The sequence below is a fragment of the Rhipicephalus microplus genome, chromosome X, assembly GCF_043290135.1.
Source record: "Rhipicephalus microplus isolate Deutch F79 chromosome X, USDA_Rmic, whole genome shotgun sequence".
NCBI lineage: Eukaryota > Metazoa > Arthropoda > Arachnida > Ixodida > Ixodidae > Rhipicephalus > Rhipicephalus microplus.
The window spans coordinates 139,283,320-139,296,021 of NC_134710.1; positions in this window are offsets into that span (position 1 = coordinate 139,283,320).

Sequence of the window (12,702 nt, forward strand, 5' to 3'; positions counted from 1 at the left end):
ACATGTGCACAAACATTGCAGAGACTAAACAGAATTTTTAAAAGAGTCGGACACTTGTTATGAAGGTACGTAGTCAATTTCTGACAGACAGCACAAATGATGGGGTGCTGATACATTCAGTGCCTTTCATTTTTAGGATGATAGCTTCTATTTTAACGCGAGCGTCCATGCCCTTCCTTTTAGCAATCACTTCTGTGCTGTCTTGTCAAAGCGTGCTTGGCACTCACATGTCCGACAGTAGGGTGAGAGGTGGCCTATGATGGCGCATGCCTTAACATTGTTCGTGTGTTCTCTGTCGTTCACGCAGGGTCCTGTCTTCCTTATGTACACCGATCCACATGACAGTAGTATGCTGTACCACCTTCTGGTCAGATGTCAGGTACATCTGCCTGTGCTGCACCTCTCATGATCTCTCGTCCTTGTTGAGGCATTCGCACATCATACATCCTTTCAGAGGGCCAGAACACACTACTTGGATGATGCCTTGCCGTTTTGCAATTTTCTCCAGGTTGTGGCTTAAGCCGTGAATGAACTTAGGTTCTTGAACCTCGTCTTGACATTAGAATCGGAGCACATATGTTGGAGGTACGAACCCAGGTCAAGCCAGGGCTTCCGCCAGTCACTCCAAGAATGTCACCAAAGGACTGGTGTTCTCAGCTCTCTTAGCAGCTTAGAAAAGACATGCCCACATCAAATCCAACAGTTTCCAGCATCAAGTCACAAATTTACAAGATGCTAGCGATTCAGTCCAGGTTGTCAGAGTCGTAGGCTTCTCAGTCCTCAGGAAAGTGAAAATGTGCAAAAGAAGGCAGCACGAAACCAAGGATCAGGGCTAGCAGCGTCAAGTACAAGTGGTTCCATATGTGCACAGTCTAAGCCACAACCTGAAGAAGATTGCAAAATGGCAAGGCATCCAAGTAGTGTGTTCTGCCCCACTGAAAGGACGTATGATGAGCGAGCGCGTCAACAACAGGGAGGAGAGACTATGCAAGGTAAAGCTGTGGCAGTAGTACGTGCCATTTCACCAGGAGGTGGTATACAGCATGCCACTGTCATGTGGATCGGTGTACATATAGGGTAGACGAGATGCTGTGTGAACGACAGAGAGAACACGCGAACATTGTTAAAGGGACACTAAAGTCAATTAATAATTTATGTCTGAGTGAAAGCTCAATGTATGACATCTAAAACGACAATATTATCAACAGTGTCCTACTTACCGAGAAAGTATGGTAAATGCACAAGAACACAAGCGCCGCAGTAGGACATTTTCAAAATGATCCCGATGACATCAGACGGACTGCCTACAATTAATCACTAGTAATCGATCTAACTGCACTAAATAAAGAACCTTTCGTGCATCAAGAGACGCAATAAAATGCTGCTTGTTTGTTTCTGTTTGATTTATGGAAAAAAGAACCGCCGGGTATTACTATAGAGAATGGCGCCAGTGGTTCAAAAATTCAATTTTCGCATGGTTACAAGAGAAACGTGGTGCCAGCTAGTGGGGCACAGTTGAAACAAAAACGTCTGCAATCTCGAAGCCAATGGCGGGAAATTGATCAATGGTCTTTGTTGCTGCAGTGGCTCCCGCTGCTTTCAGTCTCCTGCTACTAGCGCAGTAAAGCCGGGCAATGTTGTGCATGGCAACAGTGACATGAGACGGTCCGGTCGATTCGCTTTTTGAGGTTGGTAATTTGAAGTGCACTAACACAATGCGGAGGGAGTACTATAACGTGATTTTATTACAAAATAGGCCCTTCCTTGGCATGAAAGTAGCACTAGGAGGTTTCTGGACTGCCATTTCAACACTCAACGTCGACTTTATAGCTGGCTTTAGTGTTCCTTTAAAGCATGCACAGTCACAGGCCATCTCTCAGCCCATTGTCAGACATGTGTTCCAAGCATGCTTTAACAGCACGGAAGTGATTGCTAAAAGGAAGGACACCAGTGCTTGCATTATAATTGAAGCTATTGCCATAACAATGAAAGCACAGAATGTATCATTGCCCTCATCAGTTGCGCTATCTCGGACAGAAATTGGCTACGTACATAACGAGTTTTAAACCTCTTTGGTCTATGCAAGCTTTGTGCACATGTTTTCAACTGTAGATTGCCACACCTATATATTCAGTGGAGGGTTTCAATAAATGCTAGTTGTTAGTGTCAGCACTGTCCTTGTGTTTTTTTTCGCCTTGTATATGTTTAAGTTCATCTGCGAACATGCAAGATCACCAACTACCCCAGGTGCAAACCAATCTAAACAGCTTACCTTGCAAATAAAGATGAAATGTAACTTATACTTTGTGCTCAGCCTGAATTGATGCAAAATGATAGCTGATTTCACCATTCATTGGTTGCTGCCATTGTAGTGGCCAAATGCTGCCATTGCAGTGGCCAAAAGTAAACGCACGTTTGGATCAAAGCGATTAGTTGTGTCTGGATGAGCGCTGCCATGTTGATTGTAACTGCATTTACCGGTGGTTGCTGATACTGAAATTAAGTGCAATGACATCAATGTGATGAATCATCCATCAAAGTGATAAAACATGTAACTGATTGATTAATATATGGCGTCTAAGGTTCCAAAACCACCACATGATTATGGGAGATGCCATAGTGGAGGGCTCCGGACATTTCGACCACCTGTGGTTCTTTAACGTGCACCCAAATCTGAGCACACAGGCCTACAGCATTCTCACCTCCATCGAAAATGCAGCCGCTGCAGCCAGCTACCTTAGCCACTCGACCACCACGGCGGGGTGACAAAACACGTAGCAAACCACAAATGTCTCAATCCTGCCAATCATACAGTAATTATGGGTTGCTGCACAGTTATGTCGCTTGTATGCATCTTTTGGCCTTGGTAGGGCTGAATAGTAGTGGTGAGATGGAGTTTAGTAAAATAGTCGCACTCAAAACAGCTGTGGCTTAGTTTAGAGCTGAGAATTTCAATTTAATTTAAGGAAAGATGTGGGTCTTAATTTTTCTTTAAGTTGGGTGTCTGGCATGAAAGTTAATACACTTGTTCAGTTTTATCCACAAAATTGAAATCTCTGTCTGTTTTAATAGGTGTATTAGAACAAAAGGTATGCTATTTATAACACATAATTAAGGATACATGTAATGGGCATTTCTGGCAACTTTGATTTGTCAAACACAGCAACAGAGTATGTGGCATGATTGCCAGGAAGCTGGTTTGGTGGGTGAGGCTATTTAGTTTCTTGTATTGTTGTTCACCAAATCATAATTCTCGATTAGAAATAGTATGCAGCAAAATAATTTCACTAATATTTGTATCTTTATATTTTGCATTCAAAATGCATTGAAAAATAATCTGATTAGCATCACCGACTAGACCAGCTCTCTGGCTGTCTTGCCAAGCATTTTGTTTTTGTTTGACAAAGCAGTTACCAAAAAATCCCTATAAGAAAGATGCTTTTAGAAATCGTGCATTTTTTGTTCTAACAAAGCTATGAAAAATCCAATTAGAGGTTTGCAATCTACAGAAAAAAGTGATCAACTTGTTAAACTTAATTCAGTTCACCCAACTAAATAAAAGCTCTAGTCTCCTCTAACGAGTCTTGGCTGTGCTCATATTAGTGTGACTTGAAGGGTTTTTTTAATATATTTTTACTTTGTGTGAGCCGAGTTATTTGCAGATGACAAATTTATTGATCGTGTGCTGATGCACTCTTCTGCATGTGCAGACACCATTTTATTTTTATTTCCATTTTGTCATGCAGGATTTTTTTTTCTTTACAAATACCTGAAAACTTTTTAAAATTAGAATGTACACTTTTGCTTTGACACTTGAAGCAAGGCAACCTATCTTCTGAAAGTGAAAAATATATATATATTCTTAAGTCAGGAAAGAAAATCCTCAAATTTTTCCTCCACTTCAAAAGAATTTACTGTTTTTGCGAGTATTTCTGTCACAGAAGTATAATCGTCATCTGGTTTGTTCGCTTTTTCTTTAAAAGCCCGGATCTCGCCACTTTCCTATCAAGAATATGCTACATCACATTTATAGCGCACACTGTTTGTGATGAAGAAGTGCCGGGATTGCTGTGGTACTGCAAGTAGGTGAGGTAGATTCACTCTAAGAAAAAAGTTTAGTTTTTGGGCAGTATTTCTGCCGCACAACTATAATTGCCAGTTCACCGCATTTGCGGTGGTTACAGTGCTCGGCTGCGGACTCGAAAGGCACTGGTTAACATCTCGATAAAGGGGGAATGTTAGAAGTTGTGACATGTGTGCCACCAGGCATACACGTCACTTCTCTTCACCATCTTCTTCATAACAAGGCTGGCACGCACGTTACAAGTGGCGGGAGGTGATTTTTCAAGAAAGAAAATGCGTGCTAGCGAGGTGACGATCCCATTTGTGAGGCACAAATTCTCCCCTAGTACTCAATTTGTTCTTGAAGTGTAGAGTGTATGGAAAATATGAGTATTTGGGGAGTATTTCTAAATCGTGTGCTCTCGTGGTAGAAAAAAAAAAAGGAACAATGAGAGGGGACATAGAGCGATAAACTACTTGAACTCTCCCTATCACATCTTGCCAAATGCACTCTGTTACTTTTGCATAAAATTCACAGGCCGTGATCACGGAATGAGATAAAGCAGTCTGTAGGTATATGTTTGCTCTACAGGAGAATACTCACTAATTTCTTGTAGGCTCAGTACTGTATCACTTTTATACAGCATGTATTAAAATTCGTACATATTCATCCATGTCCACACTCTCATAACCTCACGATGAAAACTACTCATTCACATGCACTCAAACTACTCACTCATGTTGGTACTCACCTGTGCATACATACTCATACACACACTCCAAAGCTCTCACTTGCATGTTATCATAATCATCAGCCCGATTACACCCACTGCAGGGCCAACACCTCCTTTATTTTATCAATGCCAGCCAGATGCACTCAATCCAGCTGTTCACCACCCTTTTCTCTAGCCCTTTCCCACTCTCTCCCATCACCTAGCATTTGGGTGTGCTTTGCAGTCATAGGGGAGAGTAGTTCCTCACGCAGTGCCTCATGACGGAAATCATATGAAGTTAATTTTTTGTTAATTTGTGTACAGATCCATGGGGTGGCGTCTTGCATTCCTCGTGCTCACAATATTGGCAGTCACGCTGGCCTATTATTTTGACATAGCGTGTCGCCTTTGATGGCGCTACGCGAGCAACCAATGGGAAGCGTCACTTCAACGTTTTTGCATGCGCTGCTTTCTGATGTGGTGGTGGCATTGTCTTGAGTCAGAAAGAAGCAGCATAAAGAAGCGAATCTGACCGATATATGATATTGATGTGAGAAACACGTCCATTGCATCTTGGCTGAAAGTGCTCTTACGCACGTGTGACACGAGCAGTGTGACCTCTCGTATAGCGCTGCATCACGACCACTCCATGAATTACGGCGGACCGACGGTTCCTGTCGAAAATCGCACATTTGCACTGGCATTGAAATAAAGGAGACGTTGGCAGGGCAAAAGTCTCTCCCATGCTTCTCCAATCAACCCGGTCTTGTGCTTTCCGTTGCCACGTTATACTCTCAAACTTTTTAATCTCATCGGCCCACCTAACTTTCTGTCTCTCCTTCGTGCATTTACCTACTTTGGAAATCCAGTCAGTTACCCTTAATGACCAGCGGTTATCCTGCCTACATGCTACATGTCCACAGGCCCTTGTATTTCTTTTTCTTGCTTTCAACTATGATATCCTTAACCCCGGTTTGCTCCCTGACCCACTCTATGCTCTTCTTGTCTCTTAAGATTACAACACCTATCCTTTTCCTTTCCATCGCTCACTGCATTGTCCTTAAGCTGAACCCTCTTTGTAAGCCTCCAGGTTTCTGCTCCGTAGGTAAGTACTAGCAAGATGCAGCTGATATATACCTTCTTCTTGAGGGTTAGTGGCAGATTACCATTCATGAATTGAGAATGCTTGCCGAATGCGACCCACCCCATCTTTATTCTCCTAGTTATTTTACCCTCATAGTTTGGCTCCGCGGTTACTACTTGTTTTAAGTAGACTTTTTCCTTTACAACTTCCAGCATCTCTCTAACTATTGCAAAGTGCTGTTTTCTGCCAAGACTGTTGCACATTATTTAGTTTTGTGCATACTAATTTTCAGACCTACTTTTTTTTTTCATGAGCTGTGATTCATTCCCTGCCCCGCCATGGTGGTTTGGTGGCTAAGGTACTCAGCTGCGGCGTCTGCATTTTCAATGGAGGCAAAAATTCTGTAGGCCCGTGAGCTCAGATTTGGGCGCACGTTAAAGAACCCCACGTGGTTTGAATTTCCGGAGCCCTCCACTACGGCGTCTCTCATAATCAAATGGTGGTTTCGGGATGTTAAACCCCACATATCAATCAATCAGTCTAGGGTCCTGAATACCTCCTGTAAACATGCGGTGAATAGCATTGGAGAAATCGTGTCTCCTTGCCTTACACCCTTCTTTATTGGTATTCTGTCACTTTCTTTATGGAGATCTGTGGTGGCTGTGGATCCTCTGTAGATTGCTTCCAGTATGTTTACTAGGGTTTTTCGATGCCCTGATTCCGTAGTGCCTGCCTTACTGCTGATGTCTCGATTGAGTCAAAGGCGTTCTCGTAATCTATGAAAGCTATGTATAGGGGTTGGTTGTATTCAGCGCATTTCTCTATTACCTGACTGATAGTATAAATATGGTCTATTGTAGAGTAGCCAGGATTCATATTATGAATATGGTCTATTGTAGAGTAGCCCGTGTGAAATCCTACTTGGTCCTTTGGTTAATAGAGCTGTAACAACACCCTAATTCTATTAGCTATATTTTTGTAAATAGCTCATAGAGAATAGACAGTAAGCAGATCGGCCTGTAATTTTTCAAGTCCTTGACATCTCCTTTCTTATAGATTAAAATGATGTAGGCATTCTTCCAAGATTCTGGTACCCTTCCCATCAAGAAACATTTTGTATATAAGGTGGCTAATTTTTCTCACATAATTTCTCCGCCATCTTTTAGGAGGTCCGTTGTTACTTTATCCCCACCAGCGCCTTTGCCTCTTTTGCATTCCTTCTACGGCTTTCCTTACTTCCCCTGTCATTACTGGTAAGATGTCCAAGTCTGCTGGTCCATTATTGTTTCTGACAATATCATCGTGACAATATCATCGGATGTCCAAGTCTGCTGGTCCATTATTGTTTCTGACAATATCATCGTGATCATCGAGATAGCGTTGGTCACCAAGCAGCTAGGGGTCCAGGCACTTCGTTAACGGGGTTTACTTGCGGTCTAGGTTGTTGCCCCGCAGATCGACGGCCTCGACATTTGTGGACTCCTCTTCGTTTTTGACGACCATTGCTTTCCCGGGATTCTGAAAAGAAAAGAAGAAATGTTGAGTGACCCTAATGTACGCCCCAGAGAACTAATGACATTACCTTCAAGTGAAGTTGCTTTTCAGTCGGTCCGTCAGTTTTCTTGATCTGCTGCTCGCGTAACGCGCGCAATATATGTTGCTCCTCTATCTTCAGCCTGTTTATTTGTTGTTGAAAACGTTCGATTGCTTCCAAAATAAGTTTTTCTTCCTCCTTGAGATACTCAAGCAAACGATGTTCTTCCAAGCTGACTAATAAACGTGGAGCACGTATCCGTTCGATCACGTTAACTCTTCTGTCCCGCGGACTCCCGCCAACTGTCTGTCTGTCCCAATTAACCGTCTTTTGCTTTGGGTGCGTATTTTCCCAGTTTTTCGGTTTCCTTTAATAATTGCGGCGCCACCATACAATTCAATTAAATTTTAATATAAAAATGAACTCATAAAATTTGAACAATTCTTTTATTTTACTCTAACAATAGATTGTTTTTATTTTTAAAAATATATTGCAAACGCGGTAGTTAACGTCACATGGTCTTAGTGTCACGTTAGCCATGCTACAGGTTTTCCCGCTCAATTTAATCCAAGCGCCAGTCAAATTAATCTAGACGCCAGTCAATTTAATCCAGCTGCCACTCAAATTAACCCAGGTGCCATTCATTTTCATCCAAGCGCCAGCCAAATTAATCTAGACGCCAGTCAATTTAATCCAGCCGTCACTCAAATTAATCCAGGTGCCATTCATTTTCATCCAAGCGCCAGCCGATTTAATCCGGACGCCAGCGAATTTAATCCTGATGACATTGTGACTTCAAAACGACCCAGAATTTTTGGGAATGTGTGGAGTGAATAGCTTTGGAGTGAATTTAACAGGGAAAAACCATGAATGAGTCACTAGTGACACAATGTGACTCGCGCGACTTTATCACGCTTATCACCCGCGTAAGCACTATTCACACCTTCGACATGCATATCAAAGGAAACGCCGCCCACACAGTAATAACTTGATACTTATTAACCAGGCCAATGATCTCATCACGAGTGACTTAGGTGACGTCCTCACGCATATCACCCACACACGCACTGTCTAACCCTTCCGTCATGCATATAAAATGAAACGTCTTTGAAAGGGCGGGAGCTTGATACCTAAAACTCGGCCAAGCCACCGGATCACCAGTGACTCAGGGGACGTCATCACAAATATCACCCGCGCACGTAATTTACTCCCCTGCCGACGTGCATGCCAAAAGAAACGTCTTTGAAAGAGCAATAACGTGGTACCTATGACTCGGCCAACTGACTTGATCACTTGTGATTTAGGTGATGTCATCACGCCTATCACCCACGCACGCAATGTGTAACCTGCCATCATGTATACCAAACGAAACGTCTTTGAGAGGCTAATAAATAGAACGCTGTCAATCAGCCTAGTGACGTGATCACTAGTGACTCGTGTGACGTCATCGCGCCTGACACCCACGCACGCAGTGTCTAACCTAAGTTCATATATATCAAACGAAACGTCTTTTGAGAGAGTAATAATTTGAACGCTGTCACACGGCCCAGTGACGTCATCACTAGTGTCTAGCGTGACGTCATCTTGCCTAAGACTCACGCAAGCACTCTCTAATGTGCCTTCATGCATATCAAACAAAACGTCTTTGAAAGGGTAATAACTTGAACGCTGGCACTAGGCCTAGTGACGTCATCACTAGTGACTCACGTGACGTCATCATGCCTATCACACACACACGCAGTGTGCAAAGCTGTCTTCATACATATCAAACGAAACGTCTTTGAGAGAGTAATAACTTGAACTCTGTCACTAGGCTCAGTGACGTCATCACTAGTGACTTGCGTGGCGTCATCTCACGTAAAAATCAAGCAAACACTCTCTATTGTGCCTGCATGCATATCAAACAAAAGGTCTTTGAAAGGGAAATAACTTGAACGATGTTACTAGGCCTAGTGACCTCATCACTAGTGACTCACGTGACGTCATTATGCCTATCACACACACACGTGGTGTCCTAAGCTGTCTTCATGCATATCAAAGGAAACGTCTTTGAGAGAGTAATAACTTGAACGCTGTAGTTAGGCCTAGTGACGTCATTACTAGTGACTCACGTGACGTCATCACGCCTATCACACACGCACGTGGTGTCCTAACCTGTCTTCATGCATATCAAACGGAATGTCTTTGAGAGAGTAATAACTTGAACGCTGTCACTAGGCCTAGTGACTCAAGTGACGTAGTCACGCCTATCACACATGCACGTGGTGTCCTAACTTGTCTTCATGCATATCAAACAAAACGTCTTTGAGAGAGTAATAACTTGAACGTTGTCACAAGATCCAGTGATGTCATCACTAGTGACTGGCATGGCGTCATCTCACCTAGAAATCATGCAAGCACTCTCTAATGTGCCTTCATGCATATCAAACAAAACGTCTTTGAAAGAGTAATAACTTGAACGATGTTACTATGCCTAGTGACGTCATCACTAGTGACTCACGTGACGTCATTACGCCTATCACACACGCACGTGGAGTCTTAACCCGTCTTCATAAATATCAAACGAAACGTCTGTGAGAGTGTAATAACTCGAACGCTGGCCTTAGGCCTAGTGACGTCATCACTAGTGACTCACGTGACGCCATCACGCCTATCACACACGCACGCGGTGTCCTAACCTGTCTTCATAAATATCAAACGAAACGTCTTTGAGAGTGTAATATCTCGAACGCTGTCACTTGGCCTAGTGACAAGATCACTGGTGACTCGCGTGACGCCATCACGCCTGACACCCACTCAAGCACTCTGTAACCTGCCTTCATGTATATCAAACGAAACGTCTTTTAGAGCGTAATAACGTGAATGCTCTCACTAGGCCTAGCGACATGATTACTAGTGACCCATGTGACGTCATCACGTCTATCACACACGCACGCGCTGTCCTAACCTGTCTTCATGCATATCGAACGAAATGTCTGTGAGAGAGCAATAATGTTATACTTATGACTCGGCCAACTGACTTGATCATTAGTGACTTACGTGACGTGATCACGACTAACAGTCATGCAAGCACTATCTAACGTGCTTTCATGAATATCAAACGAAACGTCATTGAGAGAACATTAACTTGAAGGCCGTTGCAGGCAGCGTCTGCTAGTGAAAAACTGACTTTTCGCGCTGCACAGCCGTTCACCAGCTAACCGGTATACGGAGGCACCAGATCGCGCGTTTCGAATTCAGACGAAGGCGTCTTTACATGACTTTTGTTTGACTTGACGCATTTCTTGACTCGAGTAGATGCGATGGAAGCAACAGTACCTTCAAGCAGCAGTGGGGTACAACCGAACATCAGCGTCCCACCACTCGTTGAGGGCAACTCTTCTCCTTCATTCAATAAATATGAATAATAAAGGCGAAATGACAATTAAGCATTTTCCAAACCATACTCAATTACGCAACATTCAACCGATAACCTGACCTCTCCGCGACGCATTTACTCCAGCTCGTCGTGTGGGTAGATGTAGGCGTCTTTTTTGTTGCTTCTCGTGTTTTGTAGAATGCTTTGAAAATGCGGGCAGCCAGGCCGCAAAAATACGAGAACTCACGCTACGTGGTAAAAAAGTGCGATTTCACGCGTACATAGCTCTCCCGTACGGGGCACGGGCAGGGATCATCTACCGCGCTTGGAATGGTGAATCACCTCAGGACTTGCTTCAAGAATTACGTCGGGCGAATCCCCTTCTACCAATAATCCAAGCAAGGGACATGGGGCGTACCTCACGCTCAGTGCTCATTCACTTCATGGCTGAGGAGCTTCCTCCGTCAGTCAAAATGTTTGGCATCCTCTACGCCGTTTTCAACTTTCGACCGAAGGTGGAAGCGTGCCTTAACTGCAGACAAGTCGGCCACTGACGAGATGTATGTCCTTTGCCAAATCGCCTCACTTGCTCAAGCTGCGGACAGAAACACCCGGAGGACTATCCCTGCACCCCGCAGTGTGTCATCTGTGGGGACGCTCACAAGACGGGTGACAGGGCATGCAAGCAACGCTTTCAGCGTGGCTTCAGCCGTCTCTCTCGGCCACGACATAGGCCGCAACAAGAGCACCAGCAGGAGCAGCCCGAGTTTCAGCTCGAGAAGGAGTTTTTTTTTTTTTTCAAGCATCGACGATAGAAATCGTAGCAGCAGAAGCAAGAGTCCTGGACGAAACCGTGGCAGCAAAGGCAAAAGCCCTGGACGAAGTGCATCACGAAGCCGCGACTTCAGCACCAAACCCGAAAAGGTGAGCTGGGCAAAGCAAGCCTCCTGCTCCTGTTGTATGCTCTCTGACGCTAAAGAAAATTCTAGAACTCAGGAGACTATCGAACGTCTAATGCGAGAGAATCAAGAGTTAAAGCAACAGTTGGCTCTGGTGCTGGAACGTTTAAGTACACTTACAGCTGCCCCTCCCGCGTCTTCTCCACCCCTATCTATCTCCCCCTCTGTCATAAAGCCTGATATGGCAGCAAAATCAGAGATCGATATTATAGATTCCTCTCCACAGCCAGCAAAAAAGAAAAGGACAGAGCAACCCGAGTCATCGGAGGACGATTTTTTTTAAAAGCACCAGTCGAAAAATTCGGGAAGAACACCGCGAACTCAAACAAAAGGTTGATTTAGGCTTTACGCAAATTGCTGAACGCTTCAATAAGATAGAGAGTATTCTAGACGTTTTAGTTGCTCGGCTCGAATCTCTCCCACAATCTCAACCCTTTCCAGCGCCTTCGCAGCCATAACCCCCTCCTGCACCCTTGCCTCATCTTCACCCTCTTCACTCTGCATATGGCAATAGAATTGCCGTGGATTAAGAAACAAGAGAGACAACCTCTCACTTTATATACAGCGGTCTACACGGGCCCCTGATGTCATCTCCGTACAGGAGCCTTTAAAAGCTTGCAAACTCCTCGGCTATCAGGCTGTACATTCGCATCCTAGCTCCCCATGGGCTACCACATATATACAGAGGAATATATCATTTATAGCGCATGATCTTTCCGATCTTTACAGTGACTGCCTTCTTCTTGAACTTCTCCCACGTCGTACAGGACAAGGCACATATTTTATTTTGAATATTTATTCTCATCCTAGAGATGGCCTCACTGCTGTTTTTGAAGCAATCGATAGGGCCATTCAAATAGCAAACTCTGCTCCCATAGTTGTAGTGGGTGACTTTAATGCTCCGCACGTAGATTGGGGTTACAGGAGAAACACTCGGAAGGGCACCAGCCTTCTTCAATACATTCAGCGAAACAGGTGCACTCTAGTCACTG